The 20,874-nt window shown below is 45.9% G+C and overlaps 1 long non-coding RNA gene across 1 annotated transcript in view; it reads left to right on the top strand.

Moving 5' to 3' along the window:
• The first annotated feature begins 4,670 nt into the window (after positions 1-4,670).
• The window catches only part of LOC111548537, a 34,176-nt gene continuing 17,972 nt past the window's right edge, over positions 4,671-20,874 (top strand). Inside the window, exons 1-2 of the long non-coding RNA XR_002733457.2 lie at positions 4,671-4,822; positions 8,776-8,833. This is a non-coding gene — a long non-coding RNA (uncharacterized LOC111548537). The remainder of the gene's footprint in view (positions 4,823-8,775; positions 8,834-20,874) is intronic.

The following is a 20,874-nucleotide window of genomic DNA, read 5'->3' as shown; positions in this document are numbered from 1 at the left end:
TATGTAAATTCATAGTCTTTTAAAAATATTTTCATGCAATATAGACCAATAAGATTTTGAACTTGAAATTCTGTAGAGCATAGTGCGGTCATTCCCAATTGGGTGTCCTTGATGTCTAGGGGTTAGGGTTCACAGATTCAGTGAATAAAATCACTGGAAGCCCAATTAAATTTAAATTTCAGATAAACAACAGACAGGTTTTAGCATAGATATATCCCAAATATCATCTGGGACATACTTACACTAAAAAGTTATTTGTTGTTTATCTGAAGTTCAAATTTAACTGTATGTCTTATGTTTTATCTGGCAGCCCTCCTAGGGACTCATGAAAGTGCTTGAACTAAAGCCAGGTTTCCTTACTCGTCGTTCTAGATTCTTTTGATCATGCTATAAGCTTGCTGGGCTTCTTAAATTGATGTATTAGGTTACCTGTGTGGTACAGAGCAAAATCCAATTAGCAAGAAACTACAAAAAAGGTATTGTCACATAGAAGCAGAAGTTTACTGTGGGAAAGGAAGAGGCCAGAACAAAATTGAGTCTTTTGAGTTCAGGCTTCAGGGAGGGAATGGAGCAGTGCCTAGCACAGATCTCGAGTGTAGTGGTTGGAAATAATATTCAGCTGTCACAACTTGGTCGAAAGTATGTCTTTCTATCATTCATTCTTGCCAGGTTCACGCCCCGTGAAAGGCAGTCAGAGAGTCTATTTTATGACACTGGGCTGATTGTGGCCAGATGTTATTCTTGCTGTTTGCTACATTTTATTGCTGTTATATTATCTTTAAACTATTGAACGATGACATGTAATGAAACTCCTAATATCCAGTAGTCAAAATCATTAAATTACAAGGTCTGCAAAGCCCATGTCCATCTTGAAAGTATTTTTCAATACCTTCCACACTTCTCCATTCATTTATCTTAGTATCTTACAGCTAAGAGCCCTACATTCACGCTCTGAAAAAAAAAAAAAAACCAACTTCTGGGGAAAATATGTTGATGCAGTTATTGTTTTCATTATCATACATCATGTTCACATTACTATGGGAAAGAGCCCTTTTCCCTTAGGGGGAAAAAATGTCCTGAGAGTGGGGGAAGGTGGAAACACACCAAATACAACAGCACCCTCCGCTGGTCGTTAAAGGAAAGGGTGCTTCTGCGATGTGGACAGGAGGAAGTCAAGAAGGTCATTGTAATGAGAGGCAGATTCGGTTGCTGTTTGAAGCACAGGCGTTAGGGTATCAGAACAGAAGTAAGTGATTGGAATCGGGCCATTTTTTTAAAGTAGCAAGAACAATATAAAGAAGTGTCCACCGACTCTCGCTGCTGGTAACTGAGAACGGAACTGTCAATCATCTCGAGGGAGTGTTTCGCTGTGACGTCATCGCAGAGGATGTGGGGTCCTTCGCCATGAGTATATTTTCCCTCTCCTTTTTGTTGGAATAGATTCTGACAGACAAAAGCAAATTAAACTCAGATGCCGTTCTTAACAGTCTGGAGAGGAAGCTGGATGAGAGTGCTGGCCCTGGAGCCACAGGCTCTGTGAAGTTTGGTTTGATTTGGAGCTTGACCCAGCTGCACCTGGGCGTCACCTGCTTCTCACCGCAGCCCACCTGGAACAGCGGAAGCGTCTGTTGATTCCACGGTGAAAGCACCCTGTCACCAGTGCCTTCTGCCCAGTGCGACTCCCCCGCTGTGGGTATCTTGTCTCATCCTAGAACTCTCACTGTGTTCTAGGAAGCCCCAGTGTTAGAGGTGCGAGGATCTTTAAAGACCATCTAACCTGACCTCTGCATTTTACACTTCATAAGTCTGAGGTGAGTCACTGAGTCATCTACCTATAAATATTTTATTTCAACTAGCTGCAGTGTTGCTAATAACTAACTCTGTTTGGTGGCAACACAAATTTCTCAAAGAGATGTTTCATAAAGGACACATTATAATCCAGGAATATCCAGGAGGGTGGGTATCCAGCTACCGGGCTAAGGCTACTGAAACAGTTTGCTTTATTGCTTTTAGGGTCTGTTTTAATCATGGAAATGGATGAAGTCACACCCCAAACTGATGAATGGTTAGTTTTGGTCTGTTGGTGAATTATTCTTCCATAACATCGGTGTGTGAAGTGGATGGTAAACCATTATACCCAAGGCAAGTCTAAAATGGGTTTTGAGTTTTTCACTGGCTCCTAGAGATGCCATCAAATCAAGTTAACTTCATGGCCAAATTAATATGCTTAACAAAATCGACCAATATTTTAGTATAATTAAGCAATGAAAGATAAACTGAGAGTATCTCAGACACTTTATTTATCTTTCATAGAAAGTTTCCAAGTCCAATTATTCCGAGTCTTAGGTTTATGAAATTGGAAAGCAACATGAAATAAAACCAAAGCAAAACAAAACACCAAACACGAGTTGACTCTCTGTAAAGGTCCTTAAAGCAACTTCATCATTGAGCCATGCAGCCAAATGTTTCTAATAAATTGCGGTAAATAGAGCTAAAGAAACTAAGTGTGTGTGTGGATGGTAGTCTCTCAGAAATCAAGTGAGAAGTTGGTTGCCAAACCATCACCCTTCCCCCGCGCTGTTAGGTTTATTTGTCACTACTGTTACCACGGAGGTAGCCCAGGGGCGACGTAACCCCTGGTTTTCTGAAAGGTGCCGCATAGACTTCTTCTGTGACCAATTTCCATAAAGTTCGTTTCACAGTTCAAACTTTATTAAGACTCTTGACAAAAACAGCTGCTAGAGTTGCAAAGGAATGTAATAAAAAACACAGAGTCAGAAACAACCGGAGTCTATAAAAGCAATATCCAGAGTGGCCAAGCCCCCTTGGGGGTGCAAACTGATCCAGGTCTCCATCAGCGCCGCGCGGACCCCCGTGGGACACCCAGGCTTGACTGAAGCGCGAAGGCCCGAGGCTCCTGCCATCGCCCGGCTGATAACCTAGGTACGGTCTGGGCAGAATGCCACGTAAAGAATAGCACGAGCAGGTGGGGCATGGAGTTTTTAAAGAGTGAAGAAGCACTGCAGCAAATTCATTTTATGTTGCTTTTATTATGTAGTAAAAAAAAAAAATCTCCAACACATACTCATTTACTAAAAAAAAAAAACACACGTACAATAAATGTTCAGTTGATTGTAGTTTCCATATTAGCATGAAGGGGCACAAATTGGTGTTAGCCAAAGACTCTGAGATGCATTTGGAAATCTTAGCGGAAAATTTCGAGTTTGAATATAAATACGTAGCAGGAATTCGTGCTGACAATCCGCTATTGTTAAGCTGCTCTGATCTGGGGACTCTCTGAAATACACTTCGTATGTTATTAGAATGACCTCGAGACCGTTCTGGGAAATTCAGGAGCACAGTCACCGGGATTGCTGTCCACATAAAAATGTAATATTCAGAAAATGGAAAATTAGAAAATATAGTTTATTTGTGTGGGTTTTGACTGAAATCCCAAGGGAGGCACTTTGAAGAAGCTGGTGTGATAATGGAGGAAATGGAATCAAAGGTTAGCCCCCTCCCTTGGCCCTGCCTCTGCCCCTTGCAGCACACAAGCACAGAGTGAGGAGAGGGCCCTCTCTGGAGACCCTCGGAGGTCAAAATCGAATCTCCAAAGTAGGATGTAGGAACAGGCATCACCAGGACTGGCCAGTGAGGAATGATTTTGGAGGATCTTGGACAAGTGGTCATCTTAGTGTGAAAGCTGGGGGTACAACACCCTGTGTACCGTCTTCAGAGGATGGAATTCTACTTGGTATAAAGAGGCAATCATTCAAGATCTCCCAGCTGTACAGCTCCAGGCAGTACTTACATTTGCAACTGTCTCCTGCCCCCTCCATGTGAGTGTTGTCCCCTGGGTTGTCTAATGTGGCGGTCCTGACATTCACTCATTCATTCATTCATTCATTCAACAAACATGTGAAAGCTGGTTGTGTGTCGATCACTGCGCTAAGCAATGGGGATGCAGAGATGCACACATGGCCCCTGTCCTCAAGGACTTCAGAGATCAAACAGAGATACACAAGGACAATAGAAGTTCTATGTCAAAGGTGGGAGCACAGAGGAAGATCAACGAACTCAGACTGTCAGGGTCTGGAAAGGGTTCGAAGTGGAGGTAGCAGTGGATTGAGACCCAGAAATAGTCAAGTCAGTGGATCAGGGATGGAGGGTTTTCAGGCTGAAGGACTCCTGGGCAGCCTGGAGCATTTGGCGGGGGGCACTGTGTCCGCTGAGGGAGGAGTGCTAGGTGGTGAGGCTGGAGCATGGGCAGGAGGAGGCTGTGGGGAGAGGCTGGGGAGGCCAGGGAGGCCCTGCGGGATCCAGGTTGAGATGGCAGCCTCCTTTGCAGGGGGCTCCTAGCTTCTCCCCACTCAGCTTGCACTATGTGAGGGGGACCAAAGTCTTGGAAAGTGTCTGCTGTCCCCCTAGTTGCTCATGTTTTATAAGGATGAGTGAATGGCTCAGTTATCCAAATTCACCAAGAGGGTCTCAAACTGGGCTCTGTAAACACTGGTCAATGTCCTCTGCAGAGGGGCTGAGAAGATGCTGGAAGAACCGTTTCTCTCACACACTGAAGACACGATCTATGAAGATCTGTGAAGACGTGAAGGCACATGCTACAGCTAAAACCCAGTTCCATTGGCATTCACAGGACAGCACAGGCCAATCGCAGCTGACACAAATGGTGGGAGGTGCTCGTGCCACTTTCGTGGTGATCAGAAACAGCCCTGTTGCAGGTGCCACCACCTCACTTAACACTGGGTGCGGGCGGCTCCATCCGCTCTGAAAATCACATCTTTGGTGGACATCAGCATGGACCTGGGTGAGGACTCACAACTTTTTTGAGGGTTGTGTGTGTGTGTGTGTGAATTGTTTTTATTTTTCACCTTTATTGAGATATAATTCGTATACTTTACAACTTAGCCATATAAAGTGCACAATTCAGTGGTTTTTGGCATATGACGTTATTCATTTTTAAAAATGGTGGTAAAATATATATATATATATATATATTTTTTTTTTTTTTTGAGACAGAGTCTTGCTCTGTCTCCCAGGCTAGAGTGCAATGGCGCCATCTCAGCTTGCTGCAACCTCCACCTCCTGGGTTCAAGCGACACTCCTGCCTCAATCCCGAGTAGCTGGGATTACAGGTGCCTGCCACCACACCCAGCTAATTTTGGTACTTTTTAGTAGAGATGGGGTTTTGCCATGTTGGCCAGGCTGATCTTGAACTCCTGACCTCAGGTGATCCACCTGTCTTGGCCTCCCAAAGTGCTGGGATTACAGGCGTGAGCCATCCCACCCCACCCTTTTAACGACTTTTTAAGTGTACAATCAGCAGCATTAATTACATTCACAAATCTGTGCAACTGTCCCCGTATCCAGTTCCAAAATGTTTGCATCATCTCAAGCAGAAACCTTGCCTAATGGTGATTAAACAATGACTTCCCGCTCCTCCCTTTCCCTATCCCGCTCCTCCCTTTCTCTAACCTGCTCCCCTCCCTCATGGAATCTACTTTTTGTCTCTGTGAATTTGCCTATTCTAGGTGTTTCATGGAGGTGGAGCTATACACTACGTGTCCTTTTGTGTCTGGCTGATTTCACCTAGCATGATGTTCTCAAGGTGCATCCATGTTGTAGCATGCTTCGGCATGTCTGGCTTATTTCACCTAGCATGATGTTCTCAAGGTGCATCCGTGTTGTAGCATGCTTCGGCATGTCTGGCTTATTTCACCTAGCATGATGTTCTCAAGGTGCATCCGTGTTGTACAACCACGGATGTCCCTCTCCTGCAGTGTCCTGCGCCTCTCCAAGAGTTCTGTGTGTTTTTCTCTTTCCTCCTCCTCCTTCCCTGAGCCCCATACTTGTCTCTGTCTCTCCTCGTTGTGCGTGCCTCTATGACCACACTTACTACATTCCAGGGAAATGATTCCCTTTGCATTTTTCTCTCTTACCAGACCATGAGCCAGGGACTCTGTGACTCATCTTTTTCTTTTAAGTATTGAACTTGGGTATCACTTACATCTGACAAAACACATACATCTTAAGTAAACAACTCAATTGACACGCATCCACCTGGGTGACCCCACCTAGATGAAGACATGCAAGTTTCTAGGACCCAAGACCCCTGCCCCATGACCCTTCCCAGTTGACACTATTCTGACCTCCATCGCCAGGAATTAGTTTTGTCCAGTTTTGAACTTCATAGAAACAGAACCATGGAGTCTGTACTCTTTGGTGCTATCTGCTTTCACTTGACCTTTTGTCATTGTATTGCAGGTAACAGTAATCTGCTCCCTTCCACTGCTCTGTGTTGAATGAATCTACCATAATTTACGCGTCCACGTTCTGTACGCACACATGTGAGTTGTTTCCAGATTGTGCTGTTAAGGACAATGCTGCTGTGGACACTCTGGTCCATCTCTTTAGTGGACATAGAACTCATGCTGGGAGGGACATGTCCTGGAGCCTGACTGGCATCTGATCGCTTCAGTACTCTCTCCTCATCCTATACATAGGGCCAATAGAGTAGACACCTAATGAGGAAAAATCACCCTGAAGTCATAAACAATTTTTTTAGCAAATCTCTTATAGGAAGTTACAGTTAAAGCCATTTCATAGGGTCTTCATGGTATCATCAACAAATATTTTTGGTTCAGTTTCCAAAAGCTCATGAGGAGGCCAAAAGATCAATTAGCAGACAACATCAGCTCCTCTACCTAAAGAAGTCATAATACAAGCTCATATATATATATATATATATATATGTATTTTCAGTAGATAAGGCAAACAGCTTTTGTAATGAATAAGACAGCATATGAAGAATTTGTCTTCAGAGAGGACTCAGAAATAGGATCTGCAGTTTCACCAAGGGGAGAGATGAAACATGTACTCTAGGTTGGAAGGAGGTCTGGGTCAATATAACTATTATTTTGCACAAAAAGTATGCTTGGGCAGGAATGGGGCTTCAGCAGTGCCTCAATAAGTGCCCCAGGAATGAACCTCACCAATCAAGATACCAAATTTGGGGGCTTACTGGTGAGATTCCGTTTTCACTGGTTAGAAGAAGTAAGCACTCCGGGAAAGCCAAGGAAGCAGGATAAACCAGACTTCGTAGTATGAAGAATGACATCAGGAAATGCCAAAGTTTCAGACTGTCACTATGTGCCCCATCCTCACCCCTCCTTTGAGGGGCAGAATTTGACCACAGACTTTGCCTGAGTTTGCATAAAAGAAGTGAAATCTTACCTGAAAGAAAGGATAAAAGGAACTGCAAGACACTGCGACTTCTGGTTTGGATGCCAGCCTTTTTCTTCTTTCCACCTCCCTCCTTCTCCCAGGCCTCTGCCCAACCCATCACCCCAAGGCAGGATGCAAATCCAAACTTGAAGCCAATAGGATTTACTGGTGTTTTTGTGAGTGGCCTCCATTGCCTTGGAACACTTTCCAAGAGGGAGGGAAATGACCACCTGCCTGCCCTGCTTTAAGTATCCATGCAAAATGAGGAGAGAAATAATTTAATCACAGGTGCTGGTGAGGGTGAATTGAAAGCCCTCAATCCTCGTGGCCGGCAGGTCAGATAAGAAACAGAGGACATGTGTGGGGGTGGAAATGAACACAAGCGAATATCCTTTGCTTTCTCAGGCAGGGGCTGCCCCAGAGGGAGCAAACTCATGTGCCTCCCTGAACATCCAACTCATCTTATTCAAGTGTCAGCTTAAACACAATGACACACTCATTTGTTCCACGGTCTCACATTAATAATATATGAAACTTTCAGTAGAAAGCCTGAAAAAAAAAACTTTATGGGAAACAATGACAGAGTTTTCACCTGTGGTTCAAGGATCTGTGAACTGGTGACACGGGGGCAGACAAGGAGTGAGTAGTGTGCTCACTGGTGTTGGGGACACTGGCCCCTGTGATGCCTGCACCTGGACGGTTCAGAAATCCCAGTAGGAATCTCCAAGGAAGCACAGAACCACCCCAGGGGGCACCATTTACACTGAGTACCAGTGAGGAACAGAATGGGAATGAACATCATCACATCACTGTGATAGAATTTCCTTACTGAACATTGGCCAAGTGTCCTGAGATACCCAGAACGCTATTGAATGTTAAGTTGGTTATTTAACATGGTTGTAAATCAACAGACCGTGTGATGATGGTGAGGACATCCTTTGTATGGTTGAATCGGCGTCTGTTGTACTCATGGGCCACGTTTTCTTTCTCCATGGATCTGTTGATGGACACTTGGGTTGTTTCCATCTGTCGGTCATTGTGGATAGTGCTGTGTGGACATGGGTAAGTATTTGTTCAAGGCCCTGTTTTCAATTCGTTTGGGTCTATTCCTAAGAGCAGAATTGCTGGGTTATATGGTCATTGTTTAGTTTTTTGAGGGACCATCAAACTGTTTTCCACAGCAGCTGCACCATTTTACATTTCCACCAGCAAGTATGAGGGCTCTAATTTCCCTATATCCTCAGCAATACTTGTTTTCCACTTTTATTGAACTTTTATTATAGTCATTTTAGTGGGTGTGAAGTGACATCTCCTTGGGGTTTGATCTGCATTTCCCTAGGAACTAATGATGCTGACTTTTTCATGTCCTTATTGGCCATTCGTATATCTTCTTTGGAGAACTGTCTATTCAAAGTCTTTGCACATTTTAAAATTGGGTTGTATGTCTTTCTGTTGTTGAGTTGTGGGCATTCTTTACATATTCTGGATGTTAAACCTTTATCAGATATTTCTAAATATATATTTCCCATTCCCTAGGTTGTCTTTTCACTTTCTTGCTAATGTCCTTCGATGATCCACAACTTTTCCAGAGCAGGTAAAATAGCTTTTCTCCCTCTCTCCCTCTCCCCATCCCTGGCCTCCTTGCTGCCTCCCTTCTTGTGAAGGCAGACAATTAAGTGACTGTGGGAAGGAAGGGGCTTTGATGTGCTGGGACACCGAGGGAAACCTCAATCTGGCTTTCTCAAAGAGGCCCTTTCTTTCCTGAGGGTATCACCCTGCAGACTATAAAATTCCTCATAGCGAATTAATCATTTCCCATCTACAGAGGCTACTTTTCAAAGTAAATATCCCAATCATCTCTGACTCCTGGGCAGAGTCCTAAGCTCTGCTCAGCCACATCTGCTTCTAGCATCCCATGTGTCAGGACGCCCACGTTCCGGGGCAGAAACTCCACCGTGCAATCACAGAGCAAGGCTGCTTCTAAGACCTTCATCTCTCCGCTGTTTCATAATGGGGAAGAGATGTGCCTGAATGTTTCAAATTAAGACGGGGTGTGGGAACCTCGTCCTACAGTGAAATGACGGGAACCTCAAAGCGGGGTCATTGCAAAGGATGCTGTTCATGTTTTCCATCTGAGTCCAAGACTGAGCTTGGCGCTCTGCGGAGAGTAGTCCAGTTTCATTAATGGGGTCAGGGCCGCTCCCACTCCCACAGCCCCTTCTCAGCTGGGTGAGTGCCCACGCCTGCCAGCGGCCCTCCCCGTCTGTCAGCTGTCCTCAGCTCCAGAGGTCCTGAGGGCCACAAGAACAGATTCGCTCCCCAGGACTGTGTCAGTGAAACTCGGCCAGGGCAGGGTCTTGTGCTTTTCTTTTCTTTTTTTTTAAACAAAACAAAACAAGAAAACATTTATTATGGAAAATTCTAAGCACATGCAAAAGAAAACCTCCAGATTCCCACAGTCAGCTTCCACAATTATCCACGCATGGCCAATCTTGTTTCAATTTTACCCCCAGCTTCTGCCCCCTACTTAGCACCATTCTGAAGCAGATTCCAGGCCTCACAGAAGTTCAGTCATACAGGTTTCAGATTATATATCCAAAAGGCAAGGACTTATAAAGACCCAAATCCCTTGTCACATGTCGGCAATATTAACAATGATTCCTGATCATCATCCCATATCCAGTCATGGCTCACATTTCCAAATGTCTCATCAGTGTCTATTAATGATCCTATCTGTTTGTTTGTTTGAATCATGGATCCAAAAAAGATTCACGCATTGCATTTGGTCAATATGTTTCTGATAACCTGTAGCTACACTGGGTGTTAAATAAGCTGAATCTGGTGCTTGGGAGAGGGGGTGGCACGCAGTGTGTTCTGGAGAGGTGGACCTCATCACAGCAGAGGCCCCTGAAGTGGGTCTTCAGGAAATGTTTGCAGCAGGTGGTTCTCAGAGAAAAGTGTTAAGATGGAGGATGGAGCGGGGGTTGGGGGAAGTTTACATGGGATATCTACTTTGTAGGATTTAACATTTTTATAGTGAGACTATGTTTGTATGTTATGTAGGAAATTTAAAAGTGAATTTAAAAATAAAGAAGAGAATAAAATGAAGACAGTGCATCAACCAGCTTGGCAGGTTCTGGAGACGTGGCTTGGAGACAGAGATGTACATGCAAGACACAACAGGAACAAGTAAGGCCCTGAGCAGAGAAGGCCGGGAGCTTCCTCCATCCTTTGTCTCTTCCTTGGGCCAGAGGGACAGCAGAGAGGAGGACTGGGTGCTCTTTGGTCCTTGGGCATGAGCTCCGCCCTCCTTCTTTTGCTAGACCTGTGGACATACCATTTTCTATGTGTAGATTTCAACCCTCACCTTACCCTGCTGTGATTTTTAGGATCCTGTCCTCCACAGCTCACGGGATATTGGATGCAATTACAAGAATCAGATAGAGATGAAAAACTGCTAGCTCTGATGAAAAATGCAGGACCAGCAGCCACAAGGGCTTTTTAAATTTAAAAAAAAAAAAAAAAAAAAAAACCTGAAAAGGTCAAACTCCCTCTGAGCCTCAGACACAGTTCTAGCGCCATCCCTCACCCTGCTGGAGAGAGTAAGGCAGGACCCCTGGCCAGGCCTGAAGGTGGGGAGCCCAGGAGAGGCAGAGGTGCGCTTGCCCTTACTTCCTTCTCCCCAATGAACCCGTTAAACAGAAGTTGCCATTCTCTGGGGAGGAGAGGGTGAGGGATGGAGAGAAGCTGCAAGACTCCTCCCCAGTTTTTCCCCAGAGGAGTGTAGTGGAAACGTCAGTCCCTCTTAGAAAACCTAAGGAGGTAGGAAGAATGCTGCCTCTGGCTTAGCCTCCGTGCTTCATTTAACTAACTGGAAATGTCTTCCACTCTCCTGTGACTGAAAAGAGAAACAGTCTTTTAAATGCCTCATCCCAACCACCGTGCCGCACCACCAGATGGTTCTTTAGGGCTGACTAGGAAGTGCCTGTGTTCAGACGCTGCCCTTAGGGCCTGGGATTTAGTGAGCAGAAAGAGCATAGATTTCAAGGTGAGTGACTGAATGTGTTTGGCCGCTGTGTGTCATTAAGATAATATCCTAGTGATGTAACCAGGAGGCCAGCAGAAAGCCCCCGGTTTCGATGTTCTCATCTGACTGGAAAGCTTCATTTCTAAGGCAAGTGGTCTCAAATGAAAGATCCAGTGCTGTTCTGTTGCATGTGGACAGTGAACGCGAAATCTACAGCTGTGGAAATATGGATCCCATTGTACACAATTTTTTAAATAGGGTCTATTGTTTAAAGCAGTTTTAGGTTCACAACTTGAGGGGAGAGCACAGAGATTTCCCGAGCACCCCCCGTCTGCCTCTCAGCCTTTCCGGCCGTCGGCATCCCCACCCCATGAGACATGACTTACAATGGATGAACCTTCACTGACGAATCATTGTCGCTCAGAGCACACGGTGTGCATTCCGGCTCAGTCTTGGAGTTATATTTAATACATTCTATGGTTTGAGTAAATGCCTAATGACATTATCCACCACCGTAGTAGCACACAGAGCAGTCTCACCATCCTAAAGATACTCTGTGTTCCAGCTACTCATCCCTCCCTCTCCTCAACCCCATTATCAAAAGACAAAATTACCACAAATGTAGTTCAAGATCGCATTGGCTTTTGTTTGTGATTCTAGAATAGGGCAACATCGCATTCTGTAAAGTAGAATGGCTGCTCCAATGGGATGAGCAGGAGCAGTTAGTTTTTTCTGTTGTTTGTTTGTTTGTTTGTTTGTTTTGTGATGGAGTTTTGCTCTTGTTGCCCAGGCTAGAGTGCAATGGTGCAATCTTGGCTCACTGCAACCTCCGCCTCTGAGGTTCCGGCGATTCTCATGCCTCAGCCTCCTGAGTAACTGGGACTACAGGCATCCACCACTACGCCCGGCTAATTTTCATATTTTCAGTAGAGACAGGATTTCACCACGTTGGCCAGGTTGGTCTCGAACTCCTGACCACAGGTGATCTGCCCACCTCGGCATCCCAAAGTGTTGGGATTATAGGCGTGAGCCACTGTGCCCAGCCCGAGGTGGTTACAGCTCTATAGGCAGAAAAGGGCTGAAGAAAGCAGAGATGGGACAAAAAAGCAGAGTGGGTGCTTCCAAGTTACTTTCCTTGTAGGGCTAAGACAGAGGGACTTCCTTATCACGAGGATTCAGGTTGACTCTAATATGCTGGGTTTTTGGGAAAACCGACCTGTTTCAAAGTGGAGCCTGATTATGTGGCACTGAGCACACGGGACTCCATTCTGGCTTGGTGTGGTCTGCTGGAGCCTGGCTTGGTCCAAACCCATGGCCTCCTGTAAAATGTATTTACCACCCACCAGCTTTTCAGGTCCTCTTTCCAGGCCTGGGCATCTTTTGTCTTCCGGACCACTGGGGCTCTAGAGTTTCTATCTTAAGGCCTGGAGAGTTTTCTGAGAATTTCCATTCCCAAGGTTGCCCCTCACTTAGCCTGCAGCAGTATCCCCTTTCTTTGTCTCATTAGCTGCCATCGTAAGCTAATTTATTCAAGTAAATCAAGGAATCAAAAAAAAAAAAAAACAACCAAACATACCAACTGAGTCATGGGAGAGCAGAGAAATAAAAGTGTATGGTAATGTTATGGTAATAGCATTTTGATTATTCAAAGAGCATTATTTTTCCCCAAGGCTATGAACAAAGCTTGTTGATTTACATGATGGGTAGCACTCTGTCAGAATATAGTTATTTATTTTAATTTTATAATTGCAACTTCTAGGGTTAAGTCATCTTAAGGCACACTTACAGAGGAATAACAATTAGTTGAAATATGTGACTAGTATAAAATTACCAGTTTTAAAATCAGTAAAACATGTGACGATCTTTCTTAACTTATACAAATGAAGACTGAAAGGTTGTGTTATCTTGGCCAATGACCCAGTTGCAAAAGTAGAGGGTAATTCAACCTCATGCAATTCCCCAGTTCAAGCTGTGATGATGGATGTCCACTACACTTATTTTATGTTGACATAGAGTGGTTAACCTAAGCACAAATGTTTGATAATAACAGTGTATATAGCAGGCCTGGACATATGAGGCTTGTTCACTATTTCAGAATTAACTTTTGCAGTGATAAAAGCCAGGGATGTGCAGAGAGAAGAAGGAGAAGCAGAAGGAGAAAGAGGAGAAGACAAGGAAAAATTCTTGGCATAAATTGTTCATCAACAGGCGATTTTCATTAAAACAAGGCTAGGATCAACTCTGGAAAGCTTGATAAATCCCTGATAAGGTGCCCAGATGTTCTAATGAACTTTGTTGGGAGTTTTGCCATTTCAAGTTTATGCGTTTTGCCCAAAGGCCAATGATTGGGATGGCCTCAGCATCTGATACTGATTCTTCAAAGAAGCGCCCCCTCCTTGCCCTGGGACATTGAGTGCCTGCTGGAGAGGCTGCAAATTGGATCAGCCTAATAGAAACTGCAGTCAGGCCTGGAAGCAATATTCAGGCTCACTTTTCCAGGAATAGTGTTCCAAGAAAGAAAGGATTCTTGGGATCTTTCCGCTGCCTGACAGTGATGAGTATGTTTTTCCAGACAGACTATAGGCTGCCTTCTAAGACCCCCAATATGTTTTCAAGTATGCTTCTTGAAGGCCTGAACACAGAAGATTCACTCGAAAACCAATTTATCCACAGTTCTTTGGTTGATCTCAAGCAGGATCTCTCTCCTCGAGGAACTTACAGTCCTATAGAGACATATGCCAACTGACAAAGACCACGACGTGGCCAAAGCACAATAAGATTGTTATCTTTCTAAGGCTCCAAGACCCTCAGCCTAAAGCTCCCATGTGGGGCTTGATAGTTCCTGACACCCAGGACTCTGTTCCCGTCTTACACATGCATGGGCTACTAGATCTACTGAATTCATTTCACCAAAGAAAGATTCATCATCAGTTGTTCATCCTAATCTGATTGCTTAAATTTTGTAAAATTTACAAAAGAGAAGAAGGACATGGACCTGGAGAACATAACCAGATATCAGTCACCTGAGCTACAAAATGTTTTTTTAAGAAGTTGGCTCTCATTTGGAATCCAGTTCAAAATATAAGACCAAAGAAATTCTGTTGTCCTACAAAAGGGCATCAAGGTTCATAAATGAATTTGGAGACATTTGACTTCAAATAAAAGTATGTTCTGTCTTTAAAAAAAAAAAATCAGCCTTCACTTGAAGTTACTACAAAAAAAAAAAAAAAGGAATATATAAATAGCAGGATTGGCTGGTCTAGCCCATTGTTCTTAATGCCATATTGCTGTTGCATTCATTTCATACAGTCATAGACTGTTAGATCTGAAAGGAAGCTTAGCCCCAGCATGGCAAACCACTTTCATTAAAAAAGCCAATAGCAGTGGGGTGGTGGTGGCTGCCTGGAGCCCAGGGTTGAAAAGGAGTCTAAGTTCACGTCGGAGCCCAGGGACACGATCAACAGATGATGTCTGCCGTGCACATGGACATGGGGAGGGAGGGCACGCCTCATAGGTGCCAGCCTTCTTTTCTTATGGATAAGAAACCGGATGCCTGGAAGCCATTGACATACAATAAACCCAGGGTGTGTTACTGGCAAAGCTTAGAGGAGAACCTTGTGTTTCCCCCCCCACATAGAGGAGCACACACCGCAAAGGAGGAGCTGAGTCAACCAGGGGAGCCAGCAGCTGGCAGAGAGGACACGCACATGGATCAGCCCCGGTTGTACACACCACGCCATGCACTGGGGAGCTGTTATGGCCCCAGCCCAGTTTCCTGTCCACTGGAGGCCTTTCCTTGGCGGTGGGTGGGGACTGGAGAGCAGGACTTGACCGAGCAGAGAATGAGGGGAGGGATGTGCCCGGCATATAGGAGAAGAAGTATTCCTTGCACGACTGGCAGCGATTAGTCACACTTGGTTCTAACCATGCTTCCAAGCCTGGCTTATCTTTAACACCCAGTCTACCTCAAGACAAACAATCTAAAGGAGAGAAAAACACTTTGGGGTCATTTAGAATTACTTGCGTCACAGATCCAATGACAAAGGCAGCCATGGAGCCGCACAGCAGGGAGAGGAAGCTGGGTGCCAGGTCTGCAGCTCAGCGGGCCAGCTCCTCGCCTTGTACAAAAAGTACTTTTGTTAGACATTCCTTTTCAGGACTTAGAAACTGACGTTTTGTTCCAGAAGTTCTTTATCCTGCGGTATCTCTAAACTAGGTAGCTTGCCCCAAAATGTCAAAAAATAATAATAATAATAAAAACATTTAAAATTGCAACTTCTGAATTGAGCCGGCAAGAACAGTATATTTGGGAACAATAAAATTTCATTGTGGGGGTTTCTATGCCAATGAAGTAGCAAAATTTGAGGCCTAGAATAATAATTTTAAAAAATGTAGCTGGATTCTAATGGAACAGAAGACCAACTGTTTGAAGACAGCAGAGCAAACACTAACAAGTGCTCATGGGCAGAAATCACCAGTATTAGAATCTACTTGGTGGAAATGATATTTCTGAATTCTGTTCTGAAATCTTAACAGAACACGGTTCTTCGGTTTTGATGAACTCCTATCCAACGATGGGGTGTTTCAAGTGTTGGCAGCCACCCATGTTCTGATATGAGGAATGTTCCCAGCTCCTCTTTGTTCTCTGTGACCTTGGTTTAGGGTGACATCTTAGTGTGAACGCTCTTGCCACCATGTGACATGTCCAAGCCTGACCTACCCCTGCAGGCCCTGATGAGATTCTCTCTCTTACGAAGTCTAGTCTCACTCACTGAAGCTCTCTTTCTGTTGTTTGAACATTGGCCATTCCATTTGCCCTGCACTGATTTTTAATGCTACCCACAGCTTGCACAAAATAGTGACTTTGGCTACAGACCTGTGGTGCTGTGAACAGACTTGTCCAAAAGTGCCGCTGGGGGCTCTGACTCTGCGTTGCCTGGTAGATAAGCTCTCTGGTACCAGGGGATTCCCTGTTTTTTCAGTAGAAGAAGCTGCCCCACACCTTGTTCCCTCAGGACTGGGGATTCCTTCCACTGCAGGAGGGACCACAGATACCCACAGGTGCATAAATTCTCCAGGGTCAGCTGGGCACGGAGACTCACGCCTGTAATCCTAGCACTTTGGGAGGCCGAGGCTCGCGGATCACGAGGTCAGGACTTCGAGACCAGTCTGGCCAACATGGTGAGACCACGTCTGTACTAAAAATACAAAAATCAGCCGGGTGTGGTGTCACATGCCTGTAGTCCCAGCTGCTCAGGAGGCTGAGGCAGGAGAATCACTTGAACCAGGGAGGCAGAGGTTGTGGTGAGAAGAGATCACACCATTGCACTCCAGCCTGGGCAACAGAGCGAGACTCCATCTCAAAAAATAAATAAATAAATAAATAAATAAATAAATAAATAAATAATTCTCCAGGCTCAGGGTGGCTGATGTTCAACAGGTGTCTCGTCCTGTAAAGAGCCAACAGAGCAAACCCAGACTGCCTGGCACCAAGCCGGCTGTGGATGCCCCCATGGACAGGGCTGCTTTGCTGTGGGGTCCCCGTGAAGAGGGAGGCCCGTGTCCCCTCCTAGAACAAAGCCCACGCCTCAGGTCCTGCTGTGCCCCGGGCTGGCACATGCCCTGTGGGGTGTCGGGAAGCTCAGGGGGTCCTGCGCCTGTTCTTCTCTTGTTGACCCAGGCACAAGTGAAGTCTCCTGAGAAATCCTGCTCAGCTCATACTGTGCGCCTTCCAGACGTCCTCCGGCACCTCCGCAGATGAGGGGTGGAGGTTCACGGAGGGTCTCGCTGGGCACGAAGATACCCATCCTGCGTGACGGCCTCTAATCTCCCCTAGTGGGTCAGGGACAGTTTAACCGGATGGGGCCATGGTAGCTCCTCTGACCTGGTGAGAAAGCTGAGGAAGGGAGACACGGGGAGATCCCGGGAGATCACAGGGTCACTGTGAAGGTCACAGTGATGAAGAAATGAAGGCTCAGGAAGGGGGCTTGGATGGCAAACCCACAAAATGAGACCCTGAAGGGTCCTGGTCCAGCCCCCACGTGGACGTGAGCAAAGGCACTCAAAGTCTCTGAGCCTCACAGGTGGCCTGGAAATTCAGGAGTCTGCCTGCCTGTGACGCGAAGTCCTCTTCTGCTCTGCATCCACTGCCAGTTGCCCCTTTTCCTCAGCACCCTCTTTGCTTTGGCATCCATGAGCCCTCTCTGGTTTCATCCTGTCCTGCATCCCAGTGACTGTGGCTTTTCCCTTCTCCATCTGCCTCTTCCACCCTCTCCTCCCCTCAGGCCATGTCCCTCCTCATTGGCCTGGAAAGTCTCACTGTGCAGGGCCAGACGTGCCCAGGACAGCTGCTGCCTCCAGGCACTGTGGGCCAGTGCAGGGCCTGGGGCCTCCTTGGCATTTGCTGAATTGAGAAGAAAACAAAGGTATGTACCAAGGCACCGAGTGCCATGGTAAGGCACCACGCACTTCCCACAGTATCCACAGGTACCCTAGGGACAGGGGGCACAGTTGCAAAGTGGAGAGCGAGGAGCTTCCTGTGGAGCAGACTGAGCACAGGCCTCCAACTACAGGAGTGGAAGGAGCCCAGGGGCCCAGCTGTGGGCTCTGAAACCCATCACTGGCTCCCACCTGTCCTCGGAGGCTGTGCTTCCTACAGGCGGCCAGGATACCGAGGCAGTATCCCTCCTGGGAAATGGGGAATTCCTCTGACAGACGCTGTTGGCTTGAGAGCGATCTGATGGCCCCTCAGAAACGTTCTTAGACTACGGAGTGGTCCGGAGACATTCCCCAACCCTCGCCCCCCGTCTCCTTCACTCGGTCTGACTTGCATCATAGCCTGGCAGCTCTCCCAGGCTTACCTGGCTCTCCCATTCTTAGAGGTGTTTCCCCTTACGGTCCTTGCATATTTCACAGGTCTTGGTACCTGCTTTTCTGAGGACCTGGACTAACACAGTGGGCCTTGCATCTGACCTAAGCCTTGGCAGACACAGGGAGGAAGCCTCACATGCTGACTCTCAAAGCCGGAAAGGGATCTTGAACCCTGTGACAAGTCAGTCAGTGTCTGTTGTTTCCCACTCCTGGGCAGTAACCACATGAATGGCCAGTGTCTACTGTAGAGTGACAATTAAAAATTCCTTAGACATGCCCAAGAAAAATGTGATAGAAAATAACAAGCTTGCTTTGATATTAGGGAAGGAAAAGGATGGATACAGAGTTGATTAATACAGAGTTATTCTGCTAATGATCTAAATCTCCGCTTTTTTTTTTTTTTTTTTTTTTTTTTTTGGATAAAATCTTGCTCTGTCGCCAGGCTGGAGTGCAGTGGCGTGATCTCGGCTCACTACAACTTCCGCCTTCTGGGTTCCAGTGATTCTCCTGCCTCAGCCTCCCGAGTAGCTGGGACTATAGGCACCCGACACCACGCCGGGCTAATTTTTTGTATTTTTAGTAGAGACAGGGTTTCACCGTATTAGCCAGGACAGTCTCAATCTCCTGACCTTGTGATCTGCCCACCTCAGCCTCCCAAAGTGCTGGGATTATAGGTGTAAGCCACAGCGCCCGGCCAAATCTCTGCTTTTTTTTTTTTTTTTTTTTTTTTTTTAAAGCTGTGAAGATCCGTCTAATTAGTTAAGATGTATGGCAAGCATGTCACAAGCATTTTTTCAGCTAGCTCAAGCCATTCTACGTTATGAAAGCACTCCAGGAGTAGCTGTTAGGAAATTCAGATGATCAAATGAAGACTGTCAAGAATTCTTTCCAGATACTAATGCCCAACATCCACTAGGCACTCTTGGAACCGTGGCTGATTAGAATAGTAATTCTAAGTTAAATGGTGGAAATGCTGGGTTCAACTGCCCTGGCAGGAGCTGACCATTTGTTCAGTGGGGTGTGGAACAGTTCATGGAAATGGGGAGACAGGCACGGACCTCGCCACTTCATACGTGCAATTCTTACAACATCGCCATGACATATTTATTATTATGCCCGTTTTGCAGATATGGGTGCAAATGAGGCTGAGGGTGGTGATCTTTCGCAATCAGTCAATAAAATTAAACTCCATGTCTGTGTTGTCTAGTCCTCCCTGCATTCCTCCTTCCAAGGACCTGCATCCTTCCCGCCAGGTGAGATTCCGAGGGCCTGCATCCTTCCCACCAGGTGAGAGATGCTCAATGGCCCTGTGGAGCACAGGCAGAGTCCATGCCCGTCCACTTCTCTGTCCTCAGCACCCAGCCTCTGCCTGGCACAGACAACATCCCCCGTAATGTTGCTGAGCTGAAGGGAATCGGGTGACAGTTTAATGAAGGGCCATCTTTCCAGTGTTTAGAAACCATGTTTGCTTGTTTGTTTTTGCTTCAGCTTAATTTTCCTTTAAGCCTCCACCTGTGGGTCTCTGTGGTTTTCAAAAGTTAGACTAGTTCGGCAACTACAGGATTGCCCTGCCCTGGGGCGATCTTACTTCCAAAGAGCAAGCACAGTTACCAAACTCTGTGCCCTGTTCTTTGGTCTAGAAAACATAGTTGTTCAGCAAAGCAGACTGTCAGCTCTCGTGGTCTGAATTATATCCTACTGACCTGAAGGAACCCTGACAGCCCCAAAAATGGAATTCTCTCGGGGGAGTGGGTCAATACCGCTTTTGGGTTGACTTTTCCTTCCATTTCTTAGGAATGGCTTTTTGAGAAATGTTTTAAAAGTGTTTCTTAATACAAAGGAAATATGTTCATTATAGGAACATTAGATTTAAACATAAGCAAACAAAAGAGAATTTAAAAACACTCATGACATCTCATGATTTCTTTTTGTTGTTGTTTTGAGACGGAGTCTCACTCTGTCACCCAGGCTGGAGTACAGTGGTGTGATCTCAGCTCACCGCCACCTGGGTTCAAGCCATTCTCACGCCTCGGCCTCCTGAGTAGCTGGGATTACAGGCACCTGCCACCACACCCAGCTAATTTTTGTATTTTTAGTAGGGACAATGTTTCACCATGTTGGCCAGGCTGGGCTGGAACTCCTGACCTCAAGTGATCTGCCTGCCTTGGCCTCCCAAAGTGCTGAGATTACAGGCATGAGCCACTGTGCCCGGCCTGATTTCTTTTTTTGAATTTCCCATAATTATGACGACATAACACTCATGATTTCATCACCCAAGAATCACTGTTATTTACACCCCAGCATGTACCTGTCCAGCCCTTTTATCCATTTGTCCAGGGTGCCCCATAATCTTTCAGTGGTCCTGGGTGCTGACACTGCTCTCCACGCACACTCATACTGGAGGTGGACATTTGTGATTTTAAGATATTCAGAGCAGATATTGGTAAATATCTGTTTTTTCTACTTGTGAGAACACAGAGTGATAATCGTGTCTTTTTTTTTTTTTTAAGATGGAATTTTGTTCTTGTTGCCAGGGCTGGAGTGCAATGGCATGATCTCAGCTCAGCGCAACCTCCCCCTCCCAGGTTCAAGCGATTCTCCTGTCTCAGCCTCCTGAGTAGCTGAGATTACAGGCACCTGCCACCACACCCGGCTGATTTTGTATTTTTAGTAGAGATGGGGTTTCTCCATATTGGCCAGGCTGGTCTTGAACTCCTGACCTCAGGTGATCCGCCCAC

Source organism: Piliocolobus tephrosceles, chromosome 5 (assembly GCF_002776525.5).
Source record: "Piliocolobus tephrosceles isolate RC106 chromosome 5, ASM277652v3, whole genome shotgun sequence".
In the NCBI taxonomy this organism is placed as follows: domain Eukaryota; kingdom Metazoa; phylum Chordata; class Mammalia; order Primates; family Cercopithecidae; genus Piliocolobus; species Piliocolobus tephrosceles.
Note: the sequence above shows the minus strand (reverse complement) of the source record. Positions and strands in the feature narration are given on the sequence as shown.